General features: G+C 47.0%; 1 protein-coding gene across 1 annotated transcript in view; it reads left to right on the top strand.

Moving 5' to 3' along the window:
• GPC1 (glypican 1) overlaps positions 1-14,537 on the top strand; it is a 209,824-nt gene that overhangs the window by 862 nt on the left and 194,425 nt on the right. The window lies entirely within an intron of this gene.

Raw genomic sequence — 14,537 nt, 5'->3', positions numbered from 1 at the left:
TACAACTGAAACGCGTTTCAGGGTTTTGATTCGGAAATCAGAATAGTCGGAGTGTAATAGGTTTTGGTGTTTGAGCTGGAAAACGCCACGAGGTTGTGAGAGAGGAATTGATTTATTTAAATCTTCTTCTGGGTGGGAAGCAAACGCGTAAATGGTATTTGCCACTTACTAAAAATGAAGCAGGAGTAAAATGACTGTGTCAAACGTGAAGTGCAGAGGAAACCCGTTCAACCTACATTAGAGTGTGTCCTCTTGCCTTGATTCCGGCTTTGGATGAATCTTGGTTGATTTCCTCCTCTTTGTAGAAACAACTGAAATAGCAAAGAATATTCAGGGTCTGGTTTGTGTTGGGTTTAGATTTGATTTTGGTTTTTTTCTCTGAAGGCTTGGGGAAAATATGCTGATGCATTGTAGGGTTTTTTTAAATTCTCATCAAAGTTTTGATGCACCAACTTGTGACCCATATCCAAGAGCGTTCTCCTCACTTGTGGGGAGCTTCCTTCTTCAGACAAAGCATAAAACATGCAGGCGTACGTGCCAGAGCCAACCCACAGGGACACCCCAGTAAAACTGCAGTTTGTACTGCACATCTAAGCTCCACAATGCCTTATGTTGAATATTTCATCAGGTAATTTTTCAGAGAAACCAATTTGTTGTCTGACCAATGAACGGAGAAGGCTGAACTATATATATGCCTCATAAATGTGAATAAATTAATACCTTCTTTGTCAGCTTACAACTGAGAGTAAATTCCCAAAGTAAAACGAGCAGCCCTCAAAGTTAAACAGTGGGGAGTTTCAGAATCGTTTGAACATCACTATTAATGGAACAGCACTTCAGCTGAGCAAGAAAGCGGCTTTTTATGAGTTAGCATCTAATTATTGCAGATGTGAATACATTAGCTGTCGTGTTTCAAGTGGGAAGTTCTTGGAAGGCTGAGTGTTTACAAACAGTGCTGGAGGTGGCTGCAGCTCGCACACGGGATCGTACTACGGGCAGCCAGCGAGGCTCGCAGCAGCTGCGCTCCGAGGAGCGCGTATCGCAGGGCAGCAGCCAGCCAAACACCTTGTACCTGCGAGTTGTGGAGCTTCCAGGAGTGTCAGGACACAGAGTGCCAGCATCCAGGAGCTCTGGGTCCTGCTGTGTGTTGGTACAAGCATGCACGCTGGCGGTCTCAAGGCACAGTGGTTAACATTGGAGTATCAAACCAGGCACCTCTGGCTGTTTGTGTAGACAGGGAAACTCTGTAGGTAAATGCTATGAAAACTTGAGGCATACTGCATGGAAAGTAATACAAAGAAGTGCTTGGAGGAAGAAGGTCCCACACATAAACCTGCTGCTGCTACCATTAGCCTGGTGTATAAAACAGCTGCCAGACTTGATGATTTTCATTGGTAATTACCTCCTGACCCATGCACGTTCAGGAACGCACTTCTGTGTTGCTGTATTACTTGCCCAGTGCAGTTAAAACATCAGTGAGTGTAGACAGAACCTTAGAAACTCCTGGCAAAGCAGAGTGTTGTGTATCCTCTGTGCTTCTTAGCAGCTGTGCAGGTTAGTGCAAAGGTTGATGCCAGTTCTGCTGTCTCCAAGAAGAGGAGTCTCAAGAGCCTCCTTGCAGTATCCCCACACGTACCAAGTACAGGATCATGCAGTTTATAATTCCACATTTGCTCGTTGCTTCAGGCTGGTTTCAGTGGCAGCAGTGCAGCTTGCTGACCATGGGGGTTGTCACCTGCATGGAGCCTTGTCAGACTGACACCTGGGAATGCATCCCCGGGCACACAGCTGAGGAGGGGCAGGTGTCTTCTGCCATGTCTCAATTGAAAGGAGAGGGAAGGGTCTTAGGTTGTGCCAGGGCAAGTTCAGCTCAGATATTGGAAAGAAATGTTCACAGAAAGAGTAGCCATGCATTAGGATGAGCTGGTGGAGTCACTCGGTGTGGATAAGGGGTTGTTATGGTGGATAAGGGGTTGTTTTGATGGTGACTGGATGAAATTATATTGAAGGGTTCTTCCAACTTTGGTGATTCTGTGATTGGGCAACTTTTGGCAAAGTTGATGAAGTGAGTTCAGTGTTGTCTCCAGTTGGAGAGCTTTCCTGATAGTGGCCTTCTCCATGTTTAAGAACTACCCCATGAACCATGTTTTTATTTTATTTCTGAGCTGTCTGGAGACAAAAGCCCTTTCCTTTGTCCCTCTCCTTGCTATTCCTTCTCTCCATTGCTTGCCCTGAACATTCATTTCTTAGCCCTTTGTTCTTGTCCCCAAAGTGGTGCTAACCTTGCTCCTGTCTGCCTGTACCTGCCTCCAGGCACTGCTTGGTGTGTGTTGGTGTCACAGCAGCCCAGCCCAGGAGCCAAACCCCACACTGCACCCCAGAGCTGCCCTGCAGAAGGAGTTCAGCGAGCTCCCAGCACGCAGGCTCTGACTCAGACTGAGATTGGCTGTGTTTGTGTTGGGTTTAGAACACTTACTGCATGCTTTACACCTTCTAATCTGTATTCTTAGTTATGATTTAAGGGGATTATGAATAATCTAGTGTCTCCACAGGTAGTCCCTGCTTGTGGCTGCACGGATCAGTTGGAGAAGAGTCACACAGTTATTAGCTGGCTAATAGATAAGCATCTGATGCAGGGATAGACTCTTGGCTTACCAGATTTCTCATGAACCACCTAGACAGGGTTTCCTGGTTTTTTGCTAATGTTGTACAATGCCTTTAACATGTCTAAGCACTTTAAATGTGTCAGGTGCTGTTATTAAGTGTGTTTAGGGAATACACAAGGTGTTATATCTCAGTACTTTGAAGTCAATGGCAAAATTCCCAAACGTGAAAGCAGTGTCTGCTCGTGTTAGCAATCCTGACAGACAGCATGCACCCAGAGTCTTGGCTGAAGATCTGCCTACCAGAAAGTTTCTAATGCTGGGGGAAAAGCCCCCTACTCCTTGAGTTTGGGAAAGTTACACTACTTGCTCCCATGAGATGTACTACTAACTGGATCAGAGCTTTCCTGCGTGCTGGGGAGTGTTCCCACTCTCCTTTTGGATGACCCACACCCCCTTTCTCTGATTGCTACAAAATAAGGGGAACCAGTTTGAGAACTTCCAGTTTTTCTGTTTCCTCTTAAGTTTTCTGGAGGCAGCAGCTGTTCCTACTGTCTCACGTTCCTGCTGCCCAGACACCGTCACCCACTGAGGATCCCCTGCTCCAGGGGTGCTTCTCAGTGCCTGTGTTAGGGACTGGCTGCCTCAGGCTCACAGTGAGCCTTCTGATAGAAGAGAGTGAGCCTACACCACCACAAAATATTGCCCTGTGGGGGGATATCCACTTATGGGAGTGTCTTGTTGTTACTGATGTTGGATGGGTGACTGCTCCCCAGTGTCTGGAGCAGAGGTAGTTCCCTCATGGACTGGAGAACAACTGAGGGTTGTGATTTGATGTGCTTGGCCCTTGTTCTCTGTTTGGACTTCTGTTTATTCCTGAGACTAATTGTCTAGTCACTAGACATGACGTGCTGTTAGGTTGATCTTGTTGACATGGGCAGTGGGTGCAGGGCAGCCAAAGAAGAGTAGGGTACAGAAAAAAGCCAGCTGGACTTTGCCAGGCTGCCCATCCAGTCACACATCCCACACAGATCCTTCCCTTGCTCCCCAGCTGAAAGGAGTCAGAACAACTGTTTTAACCTTTTAGTCCTTTTAGGCTGTGTAATTAGGTTTTATGATGAAAACACTGTCAAGTGTATGTGTTTGAGCCTTTAGAGAAGTGTTATCTAAGTAGAGAACAGGTCTGGCAACCAGCTGGGACTTGAGCAGGCTCTTGGAAGGGGGTAATGGAGCCTCATCTTTTGGAGGGTATTTCAGCTGCTGGCTCTTCCAAAGTGGGACAAGCCTACATCCATGGTTTGGAACACAAAACCTTGGGCTCCTCCTTTCCCATGGAAAGAGCTGTACCCATGACTAAAAGGGGCACTCCAGCACTTTTTGAGGTGGTCATTCCATTTGGGTTGTATTTCCTCAGGGCAGAGGGATTTCTCAGGATCAGCTCCACGGAGGACTCCCAATACAACAGCACCCCGTGAATGAGCTGAATTCCTTCGGGGCCGATCAGAACGGCCTTTGTAGCCTGCTGGCTTTAGAGTGCTATTTCTGACAAGGCAAAGCACAGGAACTGTGCCTTCTCCTCCATCTGGGAGGTGTTTTGGTGGGACTGTCCGGGTAGGTGGTAAGCAGCACCCGGAATGGGCTGGGCACTGTCCGTGCCCTGTGCTGGTGCTGCTTGGGCTGGGGATCCGTGCATTGGGACCCATCCCTGCACAGAGCCTGTACACTGGGATTGCTGTACATTGGGACCCATCCCTGCACAGAGCCTGTACACTGGGATTGCTGTACATTGGGATCCATCCCTGCACAGAGCCTGTACACTGGGATTGCTGTACATTGGGATCCATCCCTGCACAGAGCCTGTACACTGGGATTGCTGTACATTGGGATCCCCACGCAGAGCCTCTACATTGGGATCGCTGTAACATTGGGATCCCCGCACAGAGTGCTGTACATTGGGATCCATCCCTGCACAGAGCCTGTACATTGGGATTACTGTACATTGGGATCGCTGTACATTGGGATCCCCGCACAGAGCTCTGCACACTGGGATCCCCGCAGAGAGTGCTGCACATTGGGATCGCTGTACATTGGGATCCCTTCACAGAGCCTGCACATTGGGATCGCTGTGCTGCACTTTGGGATCGCTGCACATTGGGATCCCTGTGCTGTACATTGGGATCGCTGCACATTGGGATCCCTGCACAGCGATCAGCCTCAGAGCACTGTGCATTGGGATCCCTGTGCTGCACATTGGGATCACTGCACATCGGGATCCCCGCACAGAGCGCTGTACATTGGGATCGCTGTGCTGTACATTGGGATCGCTGTGCTGCACATTGGGATCCCCGCACAGAGCGCTGCCCTCTAGCGGCATTCCTGGCCTGGGATCCTCCTGCCGGCACCCGCACAGTGCTGTGCACTGCTGGCGTTATTTTTAAGAGAATCTGCTCTTCTGTCGCTGTGAGATGGATGACTAAGCTCTCCACCACGTAATTATCCTTATCAGCTGGGTTTGAAAAAAAAACCCCTCTATTTCAACAGCTTCTTTTGTTGGTGAAGCAAAAGCCTGCTATTTCTTTTTCCAGAAAATTTGCATGGATGTATCGCTGGAGACACCCACCAGCACCACTGTGTGAAGTTCAGAGCTCACTTCATCTCTCCTTTTCCTGTTCCTGCCCTGCAAGTGCCCTGTTTTATTTAAGAACACGTGTCAGTCAGTGTCTGGGTTCTCTGCATGGGCTTGACAGGAGTTGTGTGGCTTTTGGCAGTGATTATAAAACAGTTGGTTTGATGTTCTCTTGCTTTCAGTAGCATTGTCTCACATGGAGGGGACCAGATAGATGTATTCCTCTGGGTGATTTCAATTATTAAGTGTGCTTTGACTTAGCCAAAGGCAGGGTGGGAGCTGGTAACTTCCTTATCAAAAATGTGTATTTAAAGCCAGAGGTTTTCCCTTGTAGGTCACAACAATGATAAGTGGAACAGAGAAAAAGAGTCCCTGGAGCACCTGCCCATGAGCAGCAGCTGAGCACAGGCTCTGTGCCCAACCCACCAGTGCCCACTGGGCTGGGGAGGGGGGTTGAGGATCATCTATTTTTATTGTAGCATCAGATTGCATTAGGCACAGTATGGCAGGGGGAGGTAGGGTGAAAGGATGGCTCCAGCCTCAGAGGGCTGTTGGTCTGAGCAATATCCTGGCCCTGCTCTCTGCAGTGGTCTCAGCACAGTGCTGCAGTTCTGCTCTCTGGCAGCAGCTCCTGTGTTCCTGCCCTTGTCCTGTGGGGCTCTGGATGTGAGGAGCAGGGTGGTTGGGGGAGTGACTGACAGGTGTCACTGGCACAAAGAGAAATTTTGTGCTTGCTTCCAGCATTCAACTGAGAATTTCAGGGGAAGACCAGGGAAACAGACATCTCAATTCTGTGGAAATCCACAGGCTTCCTTGGGGAGAACAGCTTTAATTTGTTTGCTGCCCAGGTCCCTGCTGAATGCTGCATGTTTCTGTATATTGGGTTTCTCTCTTTGCCCCATGGGATGCTGCTGTGTACATGCAGCAGGCAGGTGGCCCCAGGGAGGGGATATTGTCAAAACAGCAGGCTGCTCTGGCTCACAGCTGGCTCTGCCCAGCTTCTGTGACAGGGCAGGTGTTGCCTCCAGACAAGAGTGCTGCTTTCCCCCAGGCAGCTCCCCAGGTGCTGAGTGCCTCTGCTCAGGGGAGCCCTAACAGAAGCCCCTGCAGAGAGCTGCCTTCAGCGAGCTGTCCTGTCCTGTCCTGATGGAAGCACCTCCAGCCCCACAGCAGCAGGGCTGGGCTCTGCCTGCCCTGGGCACAGCACAGGGGCCTCTCCTGTCCCTGCAATGCCCTGCCCTGCAGAGGGCACAGAGCAAACCCAGAGTTTCTGCTCAGCCAAGTGTTAATTCAGAAAGGGGCTGCTTCTGGCTGGGTGGCAGGAAAGTCACCACCAAGTGCTCTCCTCAGCTTTCACCTGCCCCTTGTGAACTGCTGCATACATTGAGTCTTTCTGAAAACCCTAAATCACTCCTCTCTACCTCTGTAAGTTAAGCAAGAGTTGGGCCTTCTTTTTCAGTTTTCCTCCAAGTACTGACTCCCAGGCACAGCTGTGGGAAGGAAGGGGAGGTTGAGTGGGCAGCTGGTGGGGCAGACCCACCACCTGCATGAATGGTGGCTTGGAGCAAGTCCATTACAATCCCTTCACCTTTAAATTTACCTGGGAAAAAGTGACACTTTTGTTTTGCTGTCTGTGTCTTACTGATGGCTGTAAGGGTAACTCTGCCCCAAGGGGAGAGGCCCAGGGAGGGCAGATCCTAAAGCTTTCAGGAACCCTCACAGCAGTTGCCTGAAGTGTTCTGTAGTTTGTTTGTTTGTTATTCCACCGTGTTTTGTAGTTTGTTTGCACAACACTGCTGTAGCTGCCATTGTGTTAGAAAATTTCCCCTCAAAGTTACAAAAAATAGATAAAATTCAAAACTCAGTGAAAGCAGAAAATTCCTCTGTTCTCTGTTAGCTGTGAAGGACAGACCTCCCTCTCCTCTGATGTCTGTATACCCTGACACTGTGTCTCAGAATATGTTTTATCCCTGACAGGTGAAACCTGTCTTCAAGTAACATTTGATTCCCAGGGAATCAGGTTACCTCTGTTGCCAGATTGTTCTGCAAAAAATAATGAAGCTTTAGACTGCAGGCACTTAAAATTCTTGTCTGAACGTGACAGGGCTGTGAGCTTGGTCAGTCACTTCTGCCTGGTAACGTGTTCCTGTTTTACTTGGAATTCTTCAGATATGGAAAACTTTAAGAAAGAAAAGTTCAAATAAGCAGAGTGCTGTGACAGTTTTTCCCAATGCTCTTGCTTCTGAGTTTTAAAAAATACACTCAACACAACAACTGTGCTGCCTGTACAGAAATTATAAAACTAATTTGATTTTATATGCCTTTCTGTATAGTGCAGCGTGAATCAGAAATACAGAATTACCCAGCTGTTACAGGCTCCTGTGTTAGCAACATGAGTAAAACCAGTTTTTCAATTGCCATGCATTCTTCTGAAGTATAAAAAAGAGAAGAAAACAACAACAGAAGTTGTGCTGTAGTTTTGGGGAGCGGCATGGTAGTACTTATGTAGACAGTCAATCTTTTATATTACTGAAATGCAAATATTCTATGACAAATAGTTTTGGCTTGCAAATATTTGTATTTTATAGGATTGTAAAACTATCCTGTATAATTCAGTTGGACAGGCATATTTCTAAAATACGAGTGTTTTAGAAATACATAGCTGTAGTTTGTTACTATAGGAGATGAAATAACACGACATAGACACACAGCTCTCTCAAGGTAATAAAGGCACTTTTCATTTCTGACTCCAACATTTATAGACTTCCCAAAGTGACAGTGGTTTGGAGGTGACAGTGCCACCTCTCCAATGACACTGGACAAACCAACAGTCCATCAAATTTCTCCTCTTCCATAAAAGAATGCAAAGCAATAAGTTATTTACATAAAGTGTGTGAGAAAGTTTGTTACAAGAATGTAAACATCAGAGGGCTTAGAAAAACTTAAAAAATCAGGGCAACAGTAACTTTCATTCATAAATAAATCACAATAAAAACACTGTCAGAAATTAACACCAATTTTACATTTTTAAAAATACTGCTACAAAGAGGCTGCTTCAGTCTCTTCTGCTCTCAGTTCATGTTGCTGCACTGAGGCTTGCAGTGATTCCATGGTGTAACTGATGCTGAGGGGAGTGCCAAGCACAGCAGGCTCCTGGGTGAGGGCTGCTGCTGTCCCAGGCTGGCTGTTCCTCCCCAGATAAGCTGTGGGGTGCAGTCGGGTGCTGCACTCACTCCTAGTCCCCATCTGGGTGCACATTTTCACCATGGAGCTGCAAAAGCCGCTTCACTTTTCTTGTTTCAGCAGTTTCCTCTGCCATAAACGCTCAATTGGAATGAGGGAGCTCGAGTAAGGCACGGGAAGTTTGGTTTATTAAACTCCAGTCCCTCGGTGTGAGAGCAGTGGTCTTCTCCCCGATGCAATTGCTCACTGTGCACAGCTGTGTGAGTTTAAAACAGTTGTAGAACCAGTTTAGATTTTTACAAACATCTGTTTGGCTTTGTGACAGAATACCAAACAGCCCCTGCTAAAAGCCCTTCTCTCTCTCTCCCCCCTTGCATTTGCGGGAGGTCTCAGAGAGGCTTCCATGCTGAGGGAGGAGGAGGAAGCTGGTATTTTATTAGAGAGGCTCTCAAGGCCAGAGCGTAGCTAAGGGACTCATCTGCTGTGCATTTGAGGGAGGGCTGCACAATGGTGGGAAGCACAACTCCCTTGGGCTCAGCTGTGGGCTCCCCCAGCCTGTGCCCCATCCTGGCTGATGGCAGCAGGGTGGGGCATTGCCCCAGCTGCTTCTGCCTTGGGGGATCGGTGTGCAGGAGAGCCTGGGGAGGTCACAGGAGTGTTCCAGTTTGCCTTTTGCAAGTGCTGGGCTCGATGATCCTAGAGGTCCTTTCCAGCCTAAGCAATCCTGTCACTTGTGGCAGGTCTGTTCTGTGCCCCAAACACAAACATTTACAGGTGTGTGTGGCTGCATGCTGAGCTTGTGAGGGGTGATGATACCTGGAGTGTGCCCAGTGCCCACAGACACACCTCTCATGCAAGCAAAGTCCTCTTTGGGGCACAGTGTGATCCCTGGGTTTGATGTACCTGGTGCCTTTGCTTGGTGTGGTTTTAAATGTATCCATAAATGGAGGAATCCAAAGCTGGGATCCATTGCCCTGCTTTCACAGTTGGTATCAAAGTGCCATTGGCATCCAGAGCTTGCCTCTGCCACCCAGCTGCTTTGTCCCACCTGGACAGCAGCACAGGGCACAACTTGCTTTGCCATATCCACAGCTCAGTGTGGGTCCTGCAGTGCTCACCTGGGGGGTCACTGGAGCCCCAAATGTCTGTGCCTTTTGTGTCAGGATGGGCCAGTGGACTGACTGTGCTGCTCCTTGGGGCATTCAGGGAAAACCCCATCTAAACATTGATAGCACTTCTGCAGAACTAATTAAAATGAAATTTTATTGGTGAATCTTCACAGGTGCCAGCAAATATAAATAAGCAAAGCTTAAGCTGTGACTTTATTCTTAAAATAAACAGAGAGCAAACACCTTTTGAGAGGGGGCACATTTTACTTGTAAACCAAGGGAGAAAGGCACTGTGTTGAAATGCAGTATCACTTCTCCCACTATCCTGGATCAGCTGTCTGGGAGCTTGAGTTCTGGTTTAATTAGCAACACTGCTGCTACTGTTTGTGTTGCACTGAAGACATCTCCTGTCACAGTCGTAAATTAAATATTTTTCACTGTTAGCAAAACACTGTGTGACAGGTTTTAGGACTGAAATTCCTAAATGTATCTGCTGATGTATGTGTGTCCAGCAGCACGGTGTCTGGTGTTATCCTGCTGTCACTGATATATTTTGAGCACTTTACATCACTCCAGCTGACCTGGCTATCCTTTTTGCCAGCTACAGAAAAAGACTTGTGAAATGTCCCTTTGCAGGGCTCTTTGGGGAGCAGTGGTTGCTCTGGGAGCCTGGTGTGCCTGCACATGCTGAGACCCCTGGAACAGCTAAAGTCCACAAGTGGTGTGCAAAAATAATGTTCCTGTGTTGTTCTGTAAATTGGAGGCTGCAGGGTTTGTGTAGTGTGGAGTGCACAAAAATACAATAACTGATAAAAGAAAATTAGGTATTTGCATCCTTTATTAAAAAATGGTGTGAAGTGCCTTGCAGTCTGTATTTGGTGGCTCTGTTGCTGCATCTGGAGCACAATGCCCGTTTCAGGGCCCCTGTCCAGGAGAGGCAGGGCTGCAGTGGAGCTGCTCTGGCACAGCCACCGAGCTGCTGGGGGGCTGGAGAGTGCCCAAGGGGCAGCTCTGAACTGGGCAGGTTCAGCAAGTGAAGTGCAGAAGGAAGAGGGCTACAGGAGATCCCATTGCTGCCTGCAACTGCTCAGTGTGTGGAGGGGACAGAGCTGGACTTGGTGCCTGGCAGCAGGATAGGAGGTGGTGGACACAGCTGGAACTGGGGAAATTCTCCTTTCATACATGGAAAGAATTTTTCACCCTGAGTGAACACAGGCACAGGGAAGTGTTGGGATTTCCATCTCTATCCTTGAGGATACTCAGAGTTCATGTGGAGCAGGCCCTGGAGCATCTGCTCCAGTTTGTCCTGCTTTTGAAGGAGGGGTTGGACTAGATAGCTGCAGAAGACCTGTAGGCTTCAGTGATTCTGTGTTTCTGTGCAAATGCTGTAATTGTGTCAGATCAGGTGTAGGCAGAGGACTTTTGTTAATGATGGTCTTCTGAGGAGGGAGAGATGAAAGAAAATCATGCCAGTACTGCCATGTAACATTAGCAAATTTTCAACTTATTTATTAGGTTATGGAATATGACATCTAGTGAAATCAAAGAGGAGCAGCAGCATTCTCCTACATGAGTAAAAACCTGTGCTGGTACTCCAGAGATCAGTTAAATTTTCTGCTCTGGCACATGTGTCTGGCATGACCTTGGGCAAGTTGCTTAATCTGTCTGTATCTCCAATCCCCATCTGTTCATTAGTGTCTTTAAATTACAATACCTTGTTTTTGTAATTTGTCTTTGAATTATCAAGTCTTGGAGTACAGATTCTCACTATTGCTCTGAATTTCGCTATACAGTACTTAGCACAATGGGACCATAAATCTTCATCAGTCCTGTGATACATGAATAATAAACAGTAACAGCATCATTTTGGGCCACATTCTGCCCCTGATCTCATGATGCATAGAGACAGGAGGGTTTTGGTGATGAAAATGCTGTGCTGTTCAGCCTAACAAAGATACATGGGCCTTACTGAACAGATTTTTACGAGCCTGTTGTTGGCTCTTTGGTTTGTTGGGGTTTTATTCTGTTTCATCATTACTCATTGATTGCAGGTATCTAAACAATTTGCTTGGCAGATCAGGGAATAATAAATTCCTTTAATCTGTGTTTCTTTCAGTTTAATTATTGTTAACTCATTACTTAGTGTTTAGTTCAATGGATAATGAACTCTGTTCACTGTGTGGTGAAACGGGGTTGGACTACAGAGACAGAACTGGCTTCTCTGGTTCTTTTGAAGGCACAAACCAAAATTGCAGAGTCACTGAGTGTTTAACTCCAGGCTGGATTGAAGGTTACCAGCAGGCACACTGTGGTTGCATTTGCAGGCTCCATGTAGGTTAACATCATTTCTCTTGGTTCCCTGTCTGGCACTGCATTACATTTGTCACTTTATTTTTAGACAGTTAAGAAACTGGTAACTACAATGTAGGCAGCTATTTTAGTCTTGATTATAAGACAGTGTCTAATAAATCATATGTAGTACAATCCTAATTACTGCAGACAGACTTTACATTTTTGACTGTGGTAATGCTGTGTTGGACTGCTTCCTGCAGAGTTTAGCACTGCGCTCAGACCTTCCCACTTTGGCTACAGCTGGGGGAATAAATCCTTCATTCACTCGGGGTGCTGTGGTCTCTAGTGCCATGCCACTGAGCATCTGGGTTCTTTTAGGGCATTGCCCTTCTCTTGCTCCTTTATCCTGTAATTTTGCTCCTGTTCTGGGAGCCCACACAGCAGGGTTGGCCGTGTTGTGCCAGCAGCCCTCAGGAGGGCACTGCTGCTGCTGAGGGGTCTGTTCCACCCCAGGGAGCACACGGGGCTCAGGGTCACCCCTGTGGCTTTGCTGTCACATCAGCAGCTCAGTTCAGCCCCCAAACCAGCACACATCAGCACAAACTGAGCTACACCTGTGTGGGTTTTAACCCAGCAGGGTTTGGGGGAGACTGCAGCAGCAGGGAGGGGAGCAGGGCATGTGGAGTCCCTTCATGCATCCCCTCTGCTCTGCAGCTATTCACAGCTGTTCACACAGCAATCAGAGTAAAAATACTACCAAGGCCTTCCCCTCATCACCAGGGCTGGCTGGCTGGAGCAGAGCATCAGCCTGCAAACACAGCTGCCCTGGTAGAAATGTAACTTTCCTATCATCAGCTAAAACGAAGTAAAGAAAATAGGGCTTTTGGTGAGATCCATGCTGAATGGCTTCTGAGGGTTTGGCAGCATGTCATGGAAAGCTTGAGTATGGCTATATGTCAAAGATCACTGTTGAAATGTTTATTTTGGGCTTGCTGCTGTATTCTGCTCAGTCATCAGGAGAAGACAGTTTGTAGCACTCACACTGTCTGACCATTTCTTGCACACATTTAATGCAATGAACTTTCTTGCACAGTTAACAAGGAGACAAAACTTGAGAGCCCCAGATGACTGAATTGCTACTCTGGAGATATTTTTCCTCTCCTGAGGAAGGAGTTGTTTTTTGCAGTGTCCTCCACAAAAGGCCTTTAATACAAATGACATTACCCACATTTGCAGAAAGAGAAAATGGCACTTGCCAAATCTGCAAATCACAGTTGTGTTTCTGTCAGCTTTGGCAGCTACATGGCTTCTGGTAACACTAATGAAGGCAATCTGCTTTTAATTTAAAATCCTCCCTGCAGAAAAAAAAAAGTAGCTGGCAGTTGAGGGATTCAGCAGTATCTTTGTGTGAAACTTCTCTTTCTTTATTTTCTATGGCTTGCTTTAGCCAAGGAGAAACTGTTAATTAAAAAATATTCCTAATGTAGCCAAATATGCAGGAATGTACTTATGCAACAACTACCTGTACCAGTTCTGCAGTAAATCACTCCTTTGTTTTCATTTGATGAGCAATTCTAATTAACCAAATAAAAATACTGCTTACCTTGCACTTAACTCAGCATGTTTGCTGCCTCTCAGTGATTGAGGGGCCAGGGATGGCAGGTTTTGTTTGGATGACTTGAGGATTCAGCAGGGCCAAGGTGGTCAGATGGCACAAGGAGAGGAGCAGTTCCTGCAGGGTGGGAGCACCCAAGGCTCTCCCCAGAGCCCTGCCCTGGCTCTGTGCCTCCTGCAGGAGACAGACTTGCTCACACTACCTTTAAATGCAGTTTCTTTGAAGGCATTTTTCCTTAGTTCAGAAGGCACTGAACCAAATAATGGATCCAGCCACATAATTTGGTGCTTTTCAGAGCAGTAAAAGTCTGTGCTTGGAGAACAATGTGAGGAAGGTGCATGTGTGTTGAACATGTACAGTGGTGGTGATGTGGGCCTGCAGCAGACTCATCTGGGAATGATCCAAGTGTGTTGTGGTCCCTTGGTCCTGCCCTGGATCCTTTGCAGCAGTCCAGAGGAGCTGCAGGCAGGAGCTACACCCTGGTATTTTGCTGGATTTGTAGAGCTTAGGACATCTCTGGAGCTGTAGGTTCTACAGAGAGGGTTGGGCAGGAGATACCAGAAAGCTTCCTGACAAGTGTAAAAGTGATCAGACACAACTGGGGTGCTCCAAGTGCAATATTTGCACAGGTCCCACTTGGCAGAGCACCATCAGCTGCAACAGTCTCCCACATATGGGAGCAATGTTTTTATATTTTTTATTTTTTTTTTAATTTATAAAGATAGAAAATTTTCTCTAGATTTAGGAAAACCAGAGTTAAATCTACTGTGGAGTTGTCTTGAACTTGTGTATAACTAGAGTAAGCATTTATATTGTCAAATGATGAAAGCATTTTGCGCTTTATTGGATTGCAGTAACTTCTTCAGCACTGCATTTCATGTGTGCAGGAAGGAGGGGTTTGGCTTGTTTCACAAATATTTCACAATGATTTGAAACTGGCTTGTTCCTTTTTTCATCACAAATGAAAAATGGCCAAAGCTGTTGGGCCTGTAGCTTATTACCCCTGCACACAGAGACTTGTTTTGGAAGGGATGGGGAGCTGATGGAGGCACTGAGACACCCTGAAGCAGATTCTGCTGCCCTTGAATAGAAGGAGTTATTCTATAGAA

The sequence above is a fragment of the Agelaius phoeniceus genome, chromosome 10 (assembly GCF_051311805.1).
Source record: "Agelaius phoeniceus isolate bAgePho1 chromosome 10, bAgePho1.hap1, whole genome shotgun sequence".
Taxonomy (NCBI): Eukaryota; Metazoa; Chordata; class Aves; order Passeriformes; family Icteridae; genus Agelaius; species Agelaius phoeniceus.
The sequence above is the reverse complement of the archived record's forward strand: the minus strand, read 5'-3'. Positions and strand labels throughout refer to the sequence as shown.